The 18,220-nt window shown below is 40.5% G+C and overlaps 2 pseudogenes; one reads left to right on the plus strand and one right to left on the minus strand.

The window, feature by feature from the left end:
- Positions 1-10,050: 10,050 nt before the first annotated feature.
- Positions 10,051-17,282, minus strand: LOC119523114 (annotated as a pseudogene).
- On the plus strand, positions 14,400-15,844 carry LOC119523113 (annotated as a pseudogene).
- Positions 17,283-18,220: the final 938 nt, after the last annotated feature.

Raw genomic sequence — 18,220 nt, forward strand, 5'->3', positions numbered from 1 at the left:
AAATAGCTTATCTGTTCTTCTTGGATTATTGTTCCCCCTTCCTTAATTGCTCTCTACTGCTAGTTCCCCTACATTCTACATTATAAACCATTTGTTTTACATTTTTCAAAGTTCACATTAGTGGTAGCATATAATATTTCTCTTTTTGTGCCTGGCTTATTTCGCTCAGCATTATGTCTTCAAGGTTCATCCATGTTGTCATATGTTTCACGAGATCGTTCCTTCTTACTGCCGCGTAGTATTCCATCGTGTGTATATACCACATTTTATTTATCCACTCATCTGTTGAAGGACATTTGGGTTGTTTCCATCTCTTGGCAATTGTGAATAATGCTTCTATGAACATTGGCGTGCAGATATCTGTTCGTGTCACTGCTTTCCGATCTTCCGGGTATATACCAAGAAGTGCAATCGCTGGATCGAATGGTAGCTCTATATCTAGTTTTCTAAGGAACTGCCAGACTGACTTCCAGAGTGGCTGAACCATTATACAGTCCCACCAACAATGAATAAGAGTTCCAATTTCTCCACATCCCCTCCAGCATTTGTAGTTTCCTGTTTGTTTAATGGCAGCCATTCTAACCGGTGTTAGATGGTATCTCATTGTGGTCTTAATTTGCATCTCTCTAATAGCTAGTGAAGCTGAACATTTTTTCATGTGTTTCTTGGCCATTTGTATTTCCTCTTCAGAGAACTGTCTTTTCATATCTTTTGCCCATTTTATAATTGGGCTGTCTGTACTATTGTCATTGAGTTGTAGGATTTCTTTGTATATGCAAGATATCAGTCTTTTGTCAGATACATGGTTTCCAAAAATTTTTCCCATTGAGTTGGCTGCCTCTTTACCTTTTTGAGAAATTCCTTTGAGGTGCAGAAACTTCTAAGCTTGAGGAGTTCCCATTTATCTATTTTCTCTTTTGTTGCTTGTGCTTTGGGTGTAAAGTCTAGGAAGTGGCCTCCTAATACAAGGTCTTGAAGATGTTTTCCTACATTATCTTCTAGGAGTTTTATGGTACTTTCTTTTATATTGAGATCTTTGGTCCATTTTGAGTTAATTTTTGTGTAGGGGGTGAGGTAGGGGTCCTCTTTCATTCTTTTGGATATGGATATCCAACTCTCCCAGCCCCATTTGTTGAAAAGACCATTATGGCTCAGTTCGGTGACTTTGGGGGCCTTATCAAAGATCAGTCGGCCATAGATCTGAGGGTCTATCTGAATTCTCAATTCGATTCCATTGATCTATATGTCTATCTTTGTGCCAGTACCATGCTGTTTTGGCAACTGTGGCTTTATAATAAGTTTCAAAGTCAGGGAGTGTAAGTCCTCCCACTTCGTTTTTCTTTTTTAGAGTGTCTTTAGCAATTCGAGGCATCTTCCCTTTCCAAATAAATTTGATAACTAGCTTTTCCAAGTCTGCAAAGTAGGTTGTTGGAATTTTGATTGGGATTGCATTGAATCTGTAGATGAGTTTGGGTAGAATTGACATCTTAATGACATTTAGCCTTCCTATCCATGAACATGGAATATTTTTCCATCTTTTAAGGTCCCCTTCTATTTCTTTTAGTAGAGTTATGTAGTTTTCTTTGTATAGGTCTTTTACATCTTTGGTTAAGTTTATTCCTAGGTACTTGATTTTTTTAGTTGCTATTGAAAATGGTATCTTTTTCTTGAGTATGATCTATTCTGGAGAAAGTTCCATGAGCACTAGAAAAGTATGTGTATCCTGGTGATTTGGGATGTAATGTCCTGTATATGTCTGTTAAATCTAATTCATTTATCAGATTGTTTAGGTTTTCAATTTCCTTATTGGTCTTCTGTCTGGTTGATCTATCTATAGGAGAGAGTGATGTGTTGAAGTCTCCCACAATTATTGTGGAAACATCAATTGCTTCCTTTAGTTTTGCCAGTGTTTCTCTCATGTATTTTGTGGCACCTTGATTGGGTGCATAGACATTTACGATTGTTATTTCTTCTTGCTGAATTGCCCCTTTTATTTGTATGTAGTGGCCTTCTTTGCCTCTCAAAACATCCCTGCATTTGAAGTCTATTTTATCTGAGATTAATATTGCTACACCTGCTTTCTTTTGGCTGTAGCTTGCATGAAATATTTTTTCCATCCTTTCACTTTCAGTTTCTTTGTGTCCCTGTGTCTAAGATGAGTCTCTTGTATGCAACATATTGATGGTTCATTTTCTTTGATCCATTCTGCGAATCTATATCTTTTAATTGGGGAGTTTAATCCATTTACATTCAACGTTAAAACCGTGAAGGCATTTCTTGAATCGGCCATCTTATCCTTTGGTTTATGTTTGCCATATTTTTCCCTCTCTCTATTAATATCCTTTATTGTACCCATACCGAATCTCTTTAGTACTGAACCTTTCTCCAAGTCTCTCTGTCCTGTCTTTGTTTCTCTGTCTGTAGGGCTCCCTTGAGTATCTCCAGTAGGGCAGGTCTCTTGTTAGCAAATTCTCTCAGCATTTGTTTGTCTGTGAAAAATTTAAGCTCTCCCTCAAATTTGAAGGAGAGCTTTGCTGGATAAAGTATTCTTGGCTGGAAATTTTTCTCACTCAGAATTTTAAATATATCGTGCCACTGCCTTCTTGCCTCCATGGTGGCTGCTGAGTAGTCACTACTTAGTCTTATGCTGTTTCCTCTGTATGTGGTGAATTGCTTTTCTCTTGCTGCTTTCAGAACTTGCTCCTTCTCTTCTGTGTTTGACAGTGTGATCAGTATATGTCTCGGAGTGGGTTTATTTGGATTTATTCTATTTGGAGTTCGCTGAGCATTTATGATTTGTGTATTTATGTTGTTTAGAAGATTTGGGAAGTTTTCCCCAACAATTTCTTTGAATACTCTTCCTAGACCTTTACCCTTTTCTTCCCCTTCTGGGACACCAATGAGTCTTATATTCGGACGTTTCATATTATCTATCATATCCCTGAGGTCCATTTCGATTTTTTCAATTTTTTTCCCCATTCTTTCTTTTATGCTTTCATTTTCCATTCTGTCATCTTCCAGGTCACTGATTCGTTGTTCAACTTCCTCTAGTCTTGTACTATGTGTGTCCAGAATCTTTTTAATTTGGTCAACAGTTTCTTTAATTTCCATAAGATCATCCATTTTTTTATTTAGTCTTGCAATGTCTTCTTTATGCTCTTCTAGGGTCTTCTTGATTTCCTTCATATCCCGTACTATGGTCTCATGGTTCATCTTTAGTTCTTTGAGTAGCTACTCTAGGTGCTGTGTCTCTTCTGGTCTTTTGATTTGGGTGCTTGGGCTTGGGTTATCCATATCGTCTGGTTTTTTCATATGCTTTATAATTTTCTGTTGTTTTTGGCCTCGTGGCATTTGCTGAACTTGATAGGGTTCTTTTAGGGTTTGTAGACCTATTGAAGTCCTTATCTCTAATTTATCAGATCTACAGCTTCGTGGAGTACACTTTCTCTAACTAACCAGCAGGTGGCGTCCACGAGCCACCTGTTCTCCACAAGCCAGTTCTCCCCTGCTTAGCCTTTTTGGTGAGTGGGGGAGTGAGTCTTGTGGGGCCCTATTGGTGTACCAAGATTGCGTGTGTAGTTGGTGTTGCCTGCCCTGTATGTGGGGTGTGTTTCTGGGCAGTCGGGGAGGGGGGGTCGCCCTAACAATCAAATCTCCCTGATGATCCTAGAGTTTTAAAGCTGCTGCAATAGTCTAATCCTTCAGTTCAGTCCTGCCACAGTTTGTCTCTGCCACTGACCCACAAGTCTTTGGTATTGGTGTATGGCTCCTGAGACTTGCAAGTGGGCCCCTCTTCCAGGCTGTGCACCCCGGGTCCTCTGTTGAGGGATGACTGTGCTATGTCACAGGTGAGTGCCGTCCCCCCAGGGCAGTTCTGGGCTGCTGGGCTGTGTAGGGAGGCTCCCAGTCTGCTCAAATGATGGCTGAATGGGGCTTTGTTAATTCACACTGCTCCACCTTCCCAGCTCTGGGACATTCAGCTGAGGTTGCAGGGAAGGCTAATGTCCACGCCCAGTTTTGTGGTGTGTGCCTGTTATTTGAAGCACTTCCGTCACACTGGGTTGTCTGGGGCAGCTCTGGGCTATGGGGCTGGCGATGGGCAGGAGTGTTTCCTGTCCACCAGGATGGTGGCTGTGAGCAGACACCCCCCTTTTCTTGGGAAGTTGTGTTGTTTAGTGAATTTTCTCAGCCACTGGATTATTGCCTTTTGTCTCAGAGCTCTCTTAGTTCTGCTCTTGACTTGACATGCCCAAATTGCAATTCTTTGAAGCTTTCTGTATTGGGCTTCCTAGAGTAATTGTTTTAGAAAAAGAAAAAAGGATTTAAAAAAAAAAAAAAAAAAAAAAACGGCCCTCCTCAGAGATCTAATGGGTTATTGAAATGCTAATAGACAAAGCAACCAGGGCCATTAAGGAAAGGTCCACAGGGCAGAGAGATCAGCTTTTCTTTGGGATTTGCATATGCGCCTCAAGGCCTGAGCTCCGCCCTTCCCCTTTCTGTGTTCACCAGAACTCCAAAAATCCTCTGCTTTTATTTTGGAGTTTTTCGTGTTGTTTTTTTTCTATGCCTGTCTCCTCTCTGCTGGGCTGGCTGCTCTCAGAGTCTCTGGTGTCTGGTCTCAGTCTATCTATGGTTGGAGTTTGAATCAGTAGAATGAGTTTCCGATAAGAGCAGCCACTGCAGTTCTCCCTTCTCCTTCCCGGAGCTGACAGCCCCTCCTCCCCCAGGACTGAGCCTGGCAGGGAGGGGCGCGGGTCCCCTGGCCGCAAAAACTTACAGATTTCGCTGATCTCAGCAGTTCCACGTTTTCATGAGTGTTGTATGAAGTATGCCCAAAGACAGATTGCTCTGTGGTGTCCAGTCCACGCAGTTCCTGGCTTTTTACCTACATTCCTGGAGGAGTAACTAAAACTTACAGCTCACCAGTCTGCCATCTTGCCCCGCCTCCGCAAGTCCTTTAAATACTTGGTTAAGTTTACTACATATTTGATTATTTTAGTTGCTACTGTAAATGAAATTTTTTTGATCACCCCCTTGGGTAGCTCATTATTACTCTATAGAAACACCATTGACTTTTGCATGTTATTTTTGTATCCTACCACTTTGCTGAACTCATTTATTAGCTCAAGTAGTTTTGTTACCTTTTTTTCTGGATTTCTTAAATATAGGATCATGTCATCTGTAAATAACTACAGTTGTACTTCCTTCTTTCCAATTTGGATGCCTTTTATTTGTTTCTTCTCTATATGCTCTAGCTAGAATTTCTAGCACCTTGTTGAATAATAGAGTGAGCATCATTGTCTTTTTCCTGATCTTAGAGGGAAAGATTTCAGTCTCTTCCCATTGAGTATGATGTTAGCTGTGGGTTTTTTTATGCCCCTTATCATGTTGAGGAAGTTTCCTTTGATTCCTACTTTTTGAATATTTTTATCATGAAAGGTTGCTGAATTTTGTGAAATAACTTTTCTGCATCAGTTGTGATGATCCTGTGTTTTCCTTTTTGATTTACTAATGGGGTGTATTACATTAATTTATTTTCATGTATTGAGACACCCTTGCATACCTGGGATAAAACTCACTTGGTCATGAGGTATAATTATTTTAATATGATGTTGGATCCTATTTGCCAGTATTATGTTGAAGATTCTTGCATCTATATTCATTAGAGCAGTGGTCTGAAGTTTTCTTTTCTTGGAATATCTTTATCCAGTTTTGGTATTATGGTAATGTTGGATTCACAGAATGAGTTAGGTAATGTCCCCTTTCTTTGATTTTTTGGACGAGTTTTAACAGGAATGGTTTTTTTTTTAAATTTTATTTTGAAATAAATTCAAAGTTACAGGAACAGTTGCAAAAACAATACAAAACCCATGCACAGAACTCCAGCATACCCCAACCCCCCTCCCCCAATACCCCAGTCCACCAACTTTAACATCCTGTCACATCATCATTTCTTTCTTTCCCTCCCTCCCTATCACCCGTCATCTATTGCTGTCTTCTGAACATATGAGAGCAGTCTGCATAGATCCTTGAACAAACAATATAATTCACATATACATTTCCCATGAACAAGAACATTCTTTCATCCATTCCCATTAAGTGCAGCTAAGAAGTTCAAGAAATTCAACATTGATACAAAGCTTACATTCTATATTTCCTTTCTTTTCCCTTATGTCCCAACTGTGCCCCTTTCAGCCTTCTCTTCTCCATCCTCAGATCCTATCCAGGATCTTCTTTGACATTCAATTGTCATTGCCTGTTTATATTGCCTTTTTCTCCTTTTTTTTTTCTCAATTGTGGAAACATATATATAGCCTAAATCTTCCCATTCCAACCCCTCCCTAGCATCCCATTATGGGATTAATCACATTTAGAAAGTTGTAATGCTATCACCTTCCCAACACACATTACTAGAAATTTCCCTTCACCCCAAACAGCAACCCTACACTCATTTCTTAACTCCCCATTGCCTCTTCTCCCACTTCTCGTAACCATACTCTACTTTTCATCTCTATGGTCATGTTCTCTGATAATTTCTTTGTGTTTACCGTGGGGCTTAAATTTAACATCTTAAATCCATAACAATCTTGGTTTTCTTTGATACCAACTTAACTTCAATAGGACACATAAACTATGTTCCTATACTCCTCCATTCCCCCACCTTTATGTAGTTCTTATCAGAAATTACATATTATATATTGAGTCCAAAGCCACTGATTTGTCATTAGAGTTTATGTATTTTATAACTTGTAGGAAGTAAACAGTGGGGTTACCAATCAAAAATTATTGACTTCTATTTGTATTCCATTGTGGTCAGAGAATGTGCTTTGAATATATTCAATTGTTTTTTTTTAATTTATTGAGGCTTGTTTTATGCCCCAGCATATGGTCTATTCTGGAGAAAGATCTGTGATCACTAGAGAAAAATGTGTGTCCTGGTGATTTGTGATGTAATGCACTATACATGTCTGTTAAATTTTTCTATATCTTTCTCTCCTTTGTTTCTCTGTTGGTAGGGTTCCCTTTAGTATCTGAAGTAGGGCAGGTCTTTTATTAGAAAAATCTTTCAGCATTTGTCTGTGAAAAATTTAAGCTGTCCCTCAAATTTGAAGGAGAGTTTTGCTGGATAAAGTATTCTTGGTTGGAAATTTTTCTCTCTCAGAATTTTAAATATGTCATGCCACTGCCTTCTTGCCTCCATGGTGGCCACTGAGTAGTCACTACTTAGTCTTATGCTTTTTCCTTTGTATGTGGTGAATTGCTTTTCTCTTGCTGCTTTCAGAACTTGCTCCTTCTCTTCAGTATTTGACAGTCTGATCATAATATGTCTCGGAGTGGGTTTATTTGGATTTATTCTATTTGGAGTTCACTGGGCAAATATGCTTTGTGTATTTATATTGTGTAGAAGGTTTGGGAAGTTTTCCCCGACAATTTCTTTGAATACTCTTTCAAGACCTTTACCCTTGCCTTCCCCTTCTGGGACACCAATGAGTCTTAAATTTGGACCTTTTGTTTTATCTATGGTATCCCTGAGATCTATTTCAATTTTTTTCAATTTTTTTCCCCATTCTTTCTTTTGTTCTTTCATTTTCCATTCTGTGGTCATCAAGGACACTGAGTCATTGTTCAACTTCCTCTAATCTTGAATTATGAGTATCCAGAGTCTTTTTAATGTGGCCAACAGTTTCTTTTATTTCCATAAGATCTTCTATTTTTTAATTTACTCTTGCAATTTCTTCTTTATGCTCTTCTAGGGTCTTCTTTATGTTCTTTATATCCTGTGCCATGCTGTTCTTCATGTACTTTATGTCCTGTGCCATGCTTTCATTGTTTGATTTTAGGCCTTTGATTAATTGTGCCAAGTACTATGGCTTTTCTGATATTTTGATTTGGGTGTTTGTGATTGGGTTCTCCATATCGTCTGGTTTTATCATATGCTTTAAGATTTTCTGTTGTTTTTGGCCTCTAGGCATTTGCTTTACTTGATAGGGTTCTTTCTGGATATAATACTGATATCTAATTTTTCAGATCTACAGCTTGGTGGTGTATACTTTCTCTAACTAGCCAGCAGATGGCATCTGTGAGTCACCTATTCCCCTCTAGTCAGTTCTCCCAACTTTGTCTTTGTGGTTTCTTGTGGGGTTCAATTGGTGCACTAAGTTTGGGTGTGTTGTTGGTGCTGTCTGCCCTGAATGTGGGGTGTGTGTCTGGGTGGTTGGGGAGACAGGGCAGCTTTGATAATCAAACCTCCTAGGCGTTCCTGGAGATTTAAGGCTGTTATGAGAGTCTAAGCCTTCATTTCAGTCTTGCCACAGATTGTCTCTACAACTGACTCACAAGTCCTTGGTACTGGTGTAGGGTCCCTGGGAATTCTGAGCGAGTCCCCCTCCCTAGCTGTGCTCTTCCAGGACCTCTGCTGAGGGAAGGCTGTGCTACATCACAAGTGCGTGCCTGTCTCCAGGGAAGCCCTGTGCTGTTGGGCTTTGCAGGGGCATTCCCAGCCTGCTATAAAGATGGTTGAATGCAGCACATTAATTTCCCCCTTTTCACACAGCTCTGCCTTCCCAGCTCCAGGACAATTAGCTGTGTGTGCCCGAAAGGCCACTGTCCATGGCTGATATTGTGGTGTGTGTGTGGCACTGTGGGAAACACCCTTGGCATGGCTCTGGGCTATGGCTCTGTCCCCAGACAGGAGTGTCTCCAGCCCGCTGGGGAGATACCTGCAAGGGGCACAGTTTCTTTCTCCTTTTGGCTCCCCTCTATCCCCCTGGCGTCAAGACAATCAGGAGCAGGTGTGGGGAGGGTTATCCTCCATGCCATACACAGAGGCACTGGCTACAGCCTGCTCCTGCAGTGCTTCACTGCATGATTCTCACTGCCATATCTGCAACCACTCCTGGGTTTTTTCTTTTTTAAAGAACAAGTCCATCTCCAAATGCCAACCCATGGTTTTCCCACACTGCAGTGCAGCTGCTGGACTTTCTTCCAGCTTACTCACTCATTTGAGAATGCAGACTCCCAGTTTCACCAAATGCAAGGTCCCTGTGGATTCAGCAGACTTGTCCAGCTGGTGCATTGCTGGAACTGGTGTTCTGGGTCACTTTCTGGATTTTATCTAGTATTTTTCATGGAGGTGGTTTTTTGCCCTGTCTCACCTAGCTGCCATCTTAGGTTCTCTCCAGGAATGGTATTATTCTTCCTAGAATGCTTCGTAAAATTCACCTGTGAGCCATCCAGTCCAGGGTTTTCTTTGCTGATAGATTTTTTATGATAGATTCAATCTCATTACTTGTCATTGGTTTCTTGGTGTCTTCTATCTCTTCTTGAGTCAGTGTTGGTTGTTTGCATGTTTCTAGGAAGTTGTCAATTTCATCTAAATTGCCTAGCTTGTCGGCATACAGTTGTTCATAGTAACCACTTATGTCCTTTTTAATTTTTTCAGGGTGCATGGTAATGCACCCCCCTCTTGTTTCTGATTTTATTTATTTGCAGCTTCTCTCTTTTTGTGTTTGTTAGTCTAGCTAAGGGCCTGTCAATTTTATTGATCTTCTCAAAGAACCAGCTTTTGGTTTTATTGATTCTCTCTATTATTTGTTTTTTATTCTCCACCTCATTAATTTCTGCTCTAATTTTTGTTATTTCTTTCCTTCTGCTTGTTTTGGAATTAGTTTGCTAATCTTTTTTTTTCATAGTACCACAAGTTATATTTTATTACAAAATAGGGAAAATTATCTGCAAATAGCAATAACTGCTGTGGAGCTATATTATCTGATGAAACGAATGTAATTACTTACTGGAAGAATTATTCCTAATGAATGTTAGATTTAATAATACAGAAAAAAGAAATATATATATATTTACAAAAAAACAAAGGCAGTGAAACTTTCTCTAGCTATAACTGATAGTAAAAGAAAATATTTTTAGAGTGATCTTTTTAGCCATATGAACTACTTTTTTTAAGTGCCAAATAAATAAATGTATTAAATAACTATCTACTGAGATACTACTATGTTTAAGGCACTATAAACAAGAAATAACTAAAATTCAATATCAGAGTCCTGGATTTACAATATTGTATTTTTTTCACTGATTTCTTCACCTGCTTAATTTTCTTCCTTAAGACTTGATGTCCTGCCACTCATCATACAATAACCTGAATTGGGAGGAATGCCCAATATCACAGCATAAAATCTGTAAGTAAAACCTGAAGATCCCAGTAGTGAGACCCCCTCCCCCATAGCCCAAGCTGCAAAGCCTCATGGTGCCAGAGAAAAGCTCTCTCTCAGCAAGCAAATATAGCTCAGCTAAGCTCCAACTGGGTTTTTAAGTAGTGAGTGTGAACTGCTCACTTCAGGTATGAATCCCCCAAAAATAGACAGAGGCTTTGGGTGATGACTGACCTTGGAGAGCCGGAGGGTCACCTTGGACTAGGTTTGAAGGGGACTATCTGTTTCTTTTTTGGCTCAGTGGAGAAAGCCCCAGCCATTTTCATTTCCCAGTGCTGTGACTCAGAGAAGGGTGGAGATAGCACAAGCAGAGAAAGAGAGACCATTGAAATGCTAATGACCTCCCCCTAGGGGGTCTATCTTCTCCAAGAGGAAAGGGGTGGGGCCCTTTCCATTCAGAACCAGACCCCAGAGCCTGGGGGAACATGGCCATACCTCCTCACACCAGTCAAGAATTATAGGCTAAAAAGGAGAAAAAAATGCATGACCTGCAGCCATCTCCCTGGTGGGAGGGGGCACTCCTGCCTGGGGCCAAACCCATAGTACAGAGCCACACCAAGAAACCCAGTGTGACAGGGAGTCTTTCCTGCAGCACCACCCACACACCACAATATCAGCCGTGGTCAGTGGCCTTGAATACACCCATGGCTGATTGTCCCAGAGCTGGGAGGGTGGAGCTGTGTGGAAGGGGGGAAGTTAACATGTCCCATTCAACCATCTTTGAAGTGGGCTAGGAATGCCCCTGCACAGCCCAGCATCCCAGGTCTTCCCTGGAAGCTGGTGTGCATTTGTGACATGGTACTGCCCTCCCTCCCTCAGCAGAGGTCCTGGAAGAGCACATCAGGGAAGGGGGAACCACTCAGAAATTCCAGGGAACCTACAACAATATGAAGGACTTTTGGGTCAGTGGCAGAGAACAGCCTTAAATCTCCAGGAACACCTGGGAGGTTTGATTATTAAAGCTGCCCTTCCTACCTTACCACTCAGATGCATGCCCCTCATTTGGGGTGGATGGCACCAACAGCACACCCAAATTAAATGCACTGAGTGGACCCCACGGCGGTCAGATCCCCACACACCACAAAGACAGGGTTGAGGACAGCTGACTTGAAGGGAATTGGTGACTCACGGACACCATCTTCTGGTTGGTTGGAGAGAGTGTGCGCCACCAAGCTGCAATTTTGGCAAATTAAAGATCTAGTAAAGCAAATGACAAGGGGACAAAAACAACAGAAAATGTTAAAGCTATGATAAAACCAGATGATATGGAGAACCCAAACCTAAACACCCAAATCAAAAGATCAGAAGAGATACAGTACTTTGCACAATTAATCAAAGAACTACAGACAGGCAATGACAGCATGGCACAGGATATAAAGGACATGAAGAAGAGCATGGCACAGGATATAAAAGACATAAAGCAGACCCTAGAAGACCATAAAGAAGATATTGTAAGGGTAAATAAATAGAAGACCTTATGGAAATTAAAAAACTGTAGGCCAAATTAAAAAGACAGTGGATACTCATAATACAAGATTAGAGGAAGCTGAACAACAACTCAGCCTCCTTGAGGACCACAGAACAGAAAATGAAAGAACAAAAGAAAGAATGGGGAAAAAATAAAAAAAAATGAAATGGATCTCAGGGATACGATAGATACAATAAAACGCCCAAATTTAAGACTCATTGGTGTCCCAGAAGGGGAAGAGAAGGGTAAAGGTCTAGAAAAAGTATTCAAAGAAATTATTGGGGAAAACTTCCCAAACCTTCTACACAATATAAATACACAAAGCATATATGCCCAGTGAACTCCAAATAGAATAAATCCAAATAAACCCACTCCGAGACATATTATGATCAGACTGTCAAATACTGAAGAGAAGGAGCAAGTTCTGAAAGCAGCAAGAGAAGAGCAATTCTCCACATACAAAGGAAACAACATAAGACTAAGTAGTGACTACTCAGCGGCCACTATGGAGGCAAGAAGGCAGTGGCATGACATATTTAAAATTCTGAGAGAGAAAAATTTCCAACCAAGAATACATTATCCAGCAAAACTCTCCTTCAAATTTGAGGGACAGCTTAAATTTTTCACAGACAAATGCTGAAAGATTTTTCTAATAAAAGACCTGCCCTACTTCAGATACTAAAGGGAGCCCTACTGGCAGCGAAACAAAAATAGGAGAGAGAGATATAGAGAATTTTAACAGACATATATAAAATATTACACCGCAGGTCACTGGGACACACATTCTTCTCTAGTGATCATGGATCTTTCTCCAGAATGGACCATATGCTGGGACATAAAAACAAGCCTCAATAAAAAAATGAATTTGTTCAAAGCACATTCTCTGACCACAATGGAATACAAATAGAAATCAATAACCATCAGAGTCTTGGAGAATTCACAAACACCTGGAGGATAAAAATGAGGGGGAGATGAAAACATTCCCAGATAATCAAAAGCTGAGGGACTTCATCACCAGTAATCAGTCCTATAAGAAATGCTAAAGGGATTTCAGCAGATTGAAAGGAAGGGACACTAAACAATTGACTGAAACTACATGAAGAAATAAAGATTTCCAGTAAAGATCACATGGTAAATATAAATACCAATACTACTGTATTTTTGATTTGTAACTCCACTATTTACTTCCTACAGGATCTAAAATACATAAACTGTAATGACAAATCAGTGGTTTTGGACTCAATGTGAAATATGTAATTTTTGACAAGAACTACATAAAGTTGGGGGAATGATGGAGTATAAGAACATAGTTTATGTGTCATATTGAAGTTAAGTTGGTATCAAAGACAAACAAGATTGTTATAGATTTAAGATGTCAAATTTAAGCCCCACAGTAAACACAAAGAAAGTATCAGAGAATATGACCATAGAGATGAAAAGTAGAGTAGGGTTTCTGAAAAGTGTGGGAACGGGTAATGGGGAGTTAAGAAATGAGCATCAGGTTTCTGTTTGGGGTGAAGGGAAACTTCTAGAAATGGATGGTGGGAAGATGATAGCATTGCAACATTCTAAATGTGATTAATCCCATAATGGGATGCTAGGGAGGGGTTGGAATGGGAAGATTTAGGCTATATATATGTTTCCACAATTGAAAAAAAAAGTCTAAATAGATGACAATTAAATGCCAAGGATGATCCTGGATGGGATCTGAGGATGGAGGAGAGGAGGCTGAAAGGGACACAGATGGGACACAAGGAAAAAAAAAGGAAATACAGAATGTAAGCTTTATATCAATGTTGAATTTCTTGAACTTCTTAGCTGCGCTTAATGAAATTGCATAAATGAATGTTCTTGTCCATGGGAAAGGTATATGTGAATTATATTGTTTCTTCAAAGATACATGCAGCTTTCTCTCATATGTTCAGACGACAGAGCAATAGATGATGGATGATAGATAAGGAGGGAAGGAGAGAGGGAGGGAAAGAAAGAAACGGTGGTGTGACAGGATGTTAAAGGTGGTGGATCGGGGTATCGGGGGGGGGGGTCGGGGTATGATGGAGTTCTATGTATGGGGTTTGTACTGTTTTTGCAACTGTTCCTGTAAGATTGAGTTTATTTCAAAATAAAATTTAATAAATTAAAAAAAAGACGATGTCCTTGTTTTGAAACATATCAAAAATATCTACAACCTTATATATATATATCCATCCTCTCTGGAAAATTCTAGGTTATATGCTGTACTTAGAGTAACCATTTTATTATCCCTTTTCCTAACAGTATTGCAGCTACCAAAGCTTTCTCACAAGCCAAAGCTTCATCTTCTTTCCAATCACTTTTTGCCCAAAAATAGCTGAAGTGAAAGCTTGGCCACCAGTTTTTCCTGGGATTCCACTCTTCTTGAACCCAGGCAAGATGACTTCCCATTAAGGTCTGTCTCAGATATTTTCCCAAGTATTTCCAAGCAGTTATATTCTTGTTGCATCCAGCAAATTCTAAGACCGTAAATAATACTTCCAACCCCAATTTATGGTGATCTTCTTTTTCTCCTTTTCTAAGTAATCTATGAAATTCCAACATCAGTTTATGAGATGGTACAATTTGATACAAAATCTTAAGCACACTTATCAGTTTCTCTTCTGGTGCCTTCTCTTTCTTTAGGAAGTTGTGGATGGACCAACTTATGGGAAGGATGGGAGGTGAGCAAGATGGCACAGACTCAGGGCACCAGGAGGAAAGTCTGTTACCACTATGACGGGCATGTTGGAAATTACTATCATGGACAAGGTCACTTAATGAAGCCCCATTGAATCCACACAACTCACAATTTGCTGCTCAGCTACAGTCTCTACAAGAAGATAGAAATCTATCATCCTCATAAAGCCAATGCTGAGGAGATGACCAAGTACCACAGTGATGACTACATTAAATTCTTGTGCTCCATCTGCCCAGATAACATGTCTGAGTACAGCAAGCAGATGCAGAGATTCAACGTTGGTGAGGACTGTCCAGTATTTGATGGCCTGTTTGAGTTCTGTCAGTTATCTACTGGTGGTTCTGTGGCAAGTGCTGTGAAACTTAATAAGCAGCAGACAGACATCATTGTGAATTGGGCTGGGGACCTGCACCATGCAAAGAAGTCTGAGGCATCAGGCTTCTATTACCTCAATGATATCATCTTGGCCATCCTGGAACTGCTAAAGTATCACCAGAGGGTGCTGTATATTGACATTGATATTCACCATGGTGATGGCATGGAAGAGGCCTTCTATACCATAGACCAGGTCATGACTGTGTCCTTTCATAAATATGGAGAGTACTTCCCAGGAACAGGGGATCTATGGAATATCAGCTCTGGCAAAAGCAAATATTATGCTGTTAACTACCCGCTCTGAGATGGGATTGATGATGAGTCCTACAAGGCCATTTTCAAGCTGGTCATGTCCAAAGTAATGGAGATGTTCCAGCCTAGTGCAGTCATGTTACAGTGCAGTTCTGACTCCCTGTCTGGGGATTGGTTACGTTGCTTCAATCTGACCATCAAAGGGCATGCCAGGTGTGTAGAATTTGTGAAGAGCTTCAACCTGCCTATGCTGATGCTGGGAGGAGGTGGTTATGCCATTTGTAATGTTGCCCAGTGCTGGACATATGAACCAGCTGTGGCCCTGGACACAGAGATCCCAAATGAGTTCCATACTGTGACTACTTTGAATATTTTGGACCAGATTTCAAACTTCACATCAGTGCTTCCAATATGACCGACCAGAACACTAATGAGTACTTTGAGAAGATCAAGCAGTGACTGAGAACCTGAGAATGCTGCCCCATGCTCCTGGGGTCCAAATGCAGGCGATCCCTGAAGATGCCATCCTGGAGGAGAGTGCCAATGAGGATGAAGAGGACCCTGAAAAGTGCATCTCAATCTGTTCCACTGACAAATGAATTGCCTGTGAGGAAGAGTTCTCTGACTCTGATGAGGAGGGAGAGGGCAGCCACAAGAACTCTTCCAACTTCAAAAAAGCCAAGAGAGTCAAAACAGAGGATGAAAAAAGAGAAAGACCCAGAAGAGAAGAAAGAAATCACAGAAGAAGAGAAAACCAAGGAGAAGAAGTGTGAAGCCAAAGGGGTCAAGGAGGATGTCAAATTATCCTGAGCAGACTCTCCAGCTCTGGCTTCTTGCCAAGTTCCCCTACCCTTCTCCCCCAACCAAGAGTTTATATTTGCTATTTCTGTATATTTACATAAAAATATATTAAAGATGAATATTCCTAGGGACTAGACAGGAACAAGGACCCTAAGCCCAGGGTAGCTTTGCTGAGTGAACTCTTCTAGAAGCTGTCTTGCCATCCCTCCACCCCTCCCTCCCCAACTCATTTAATTTTGAACCCTAAAGGGTACCAGGTCTGGGTGGAAGGGCTACTTTAAGCACAGAACAAAATCCTGAAGTGCCAAGTGCTTGCTTAGTATAGTGGCTTTGGAAAGGTGCCCTTATTATTCTAGAAGGGGTGCTGGGCCTTCAGGGACCCTTTGTTCATTTCAGGCTCTTTAAAGTAACATCAGCCATTTTTAGATTGGTTCCTTTCTCATACCTTCCCATTGTTGCAGCCTGGCTCCAAGTGAGCCAAGAAACACACTGCCTGTCCTCTCTCTGCCCTCCCCCAGTTCTGCAGGTGGAGGTTGAGTTTCCTTTTTGAGATACTATTTTCATCTTTGTGAGAATCTTTGTAATAATAGGGTAATTTCTAAAAAAAAAGAAAGTTGTATAAGTAGATATGGGCATTCAGATTTGATGGGAACATTTCATCATATGCATAATTGGTGAGTATCTCTCGGGCTCCATCATGATCCCCATAGAATTCCAGCATCTCTACATAACTCCTCACAAAGGGGTCCTAAACTCCAGGAATTTGAATCAATGCAGAAAGATTTACAGATGTCTTCCAACTGTGGTTGAGCATATTCTGGGTTCCAGCAGTATAAGCATAATCATCCTCATCAAGCTTAGACAATTTCATCTTCTTTTTAGACCAGGTATAATACTGCAAAAGGTCTTTATAGGGCTGGATAAGGTTGATAAATATTTCCTGGGAAGATGACTTTTCACCATATCTCCATGTCTCTGCCTGGCTTAGATTTCTGTTTGCATCCTCAAGCATTCCATGATGCAGAAGATATAATGCATGTTGTAGGGAGATCTTCAAATAATTCAAGACACCAATATTTTTCATCTGGTCAACAAAGGTACTGAAAGTCTCAGTGTTGCTTTTGGGATGATAATATGGAATCTCACTTCCTAGCTTCCAAATAATCTCAGGTGCAGCATGCCTTTTGTGGGTATCTGAATCTTCCAAGATCTGCAAATAACTGCATGTATTCTGCAGCTTGCTCCCATTTGTGCTTCAGCAGAGCTTCTTGGATAAAACCTAAGCAAGCACTTGTTGTCTGAGCAAAATATTTCTCCTTTTTGCCTCCAGTTATCACATTTTCTATTTGCTTTTGGAGCCAAGGAAGGTACATTACTTTACCAGAGAGCACAGACATCTCCATCACTCTGTCACTGGCCTTGATAATTCTTCAATGAAATCACTCATACCTACTCCAAACTGAGATTATCAGTTACTTTCTGTACATCTTAACCTATAGGCTTGTGAGTCATGAAGAAAAAAGTCATCTTTGGATCTAATACATATTTGTTCAACAAAAATTTTTGTACTTGGGAGTTCCCACTTAAAGTGTGATGCCCTTTCACCAGGCTAAGCTTGGTATCCACACTCAGTGGCACAGCATGACCAAAACCTCACAGGCAGTGGCATTGCTGGAGCTTCTGTGAGTATGCAGAGAATCTGTAGTTTGCTAATCTTTTTGTAGTTCCTACAGGTGTGCAGTTAGGTATTCAATTTTATCTTTCTTCTTTTTTAATGTAGGCATTTATGAATTCTAAATTTCCCTCTCAACACTTCTTTCTCTGCAACCAATAAGTTTTTGTATCTTGTGGTCTCTTTTTCATTCATCTCAGGATACTTACTGATGTATCTTGCAATTTCTTCTTTGACCCCTTGATTGTGTAAGCATGTGTTATTTCATTTCCATATAGTTGTGAATTTTCCAGTTCTTACTTGTTATTCATTTCCAGCTTCATTCCAGTATGGTTCAAGAAAGTGTGTGATGGCTAGGTTCATGTGTCAACTTGGCCAGGTGATGGTGTCCAGGTGTCTGGTCAAGCAAGCACTAGCCTAACCATTGCTGCAAGGATATTTGTGGCTGGTTAATAAACCAGAAGGCTGGTTTATTAAATCATCAGTTGATTTTCTGCACCTGTGACAGATTGCATCAATGAAGGGCATGTCTTCCACAATGAGAGAATTCAATCAGCTGGATTTAACCCAATCAGTTGAAGACTTTTAAGGGAGAAAGAGAGAGGACCCTTACTTCTTCTTTGGCTAGCCAGTTAAGCATTTTCTGAGGAGTTCATTGAAAACCTTCGTTGGAGTTGTCACTTTGCTACCTGCCCAATGGAATTTGAACTCGT

This window comes from Choloepus didactylus, chromosome X (genome assembly GCF_015220235.1).
Source record: "Choloepus didactylus isolate mChoDid1 chromosome X, mChoDid1.pri, whole genome shotgun sequence".
In the NCBI taxonomy this organism is placed as follows: Eukaryota; Metazoa; Chordata; class Mammalia; order Pilosa; family Megalonychidae; genus Choloepus; species Choloepus didactylus.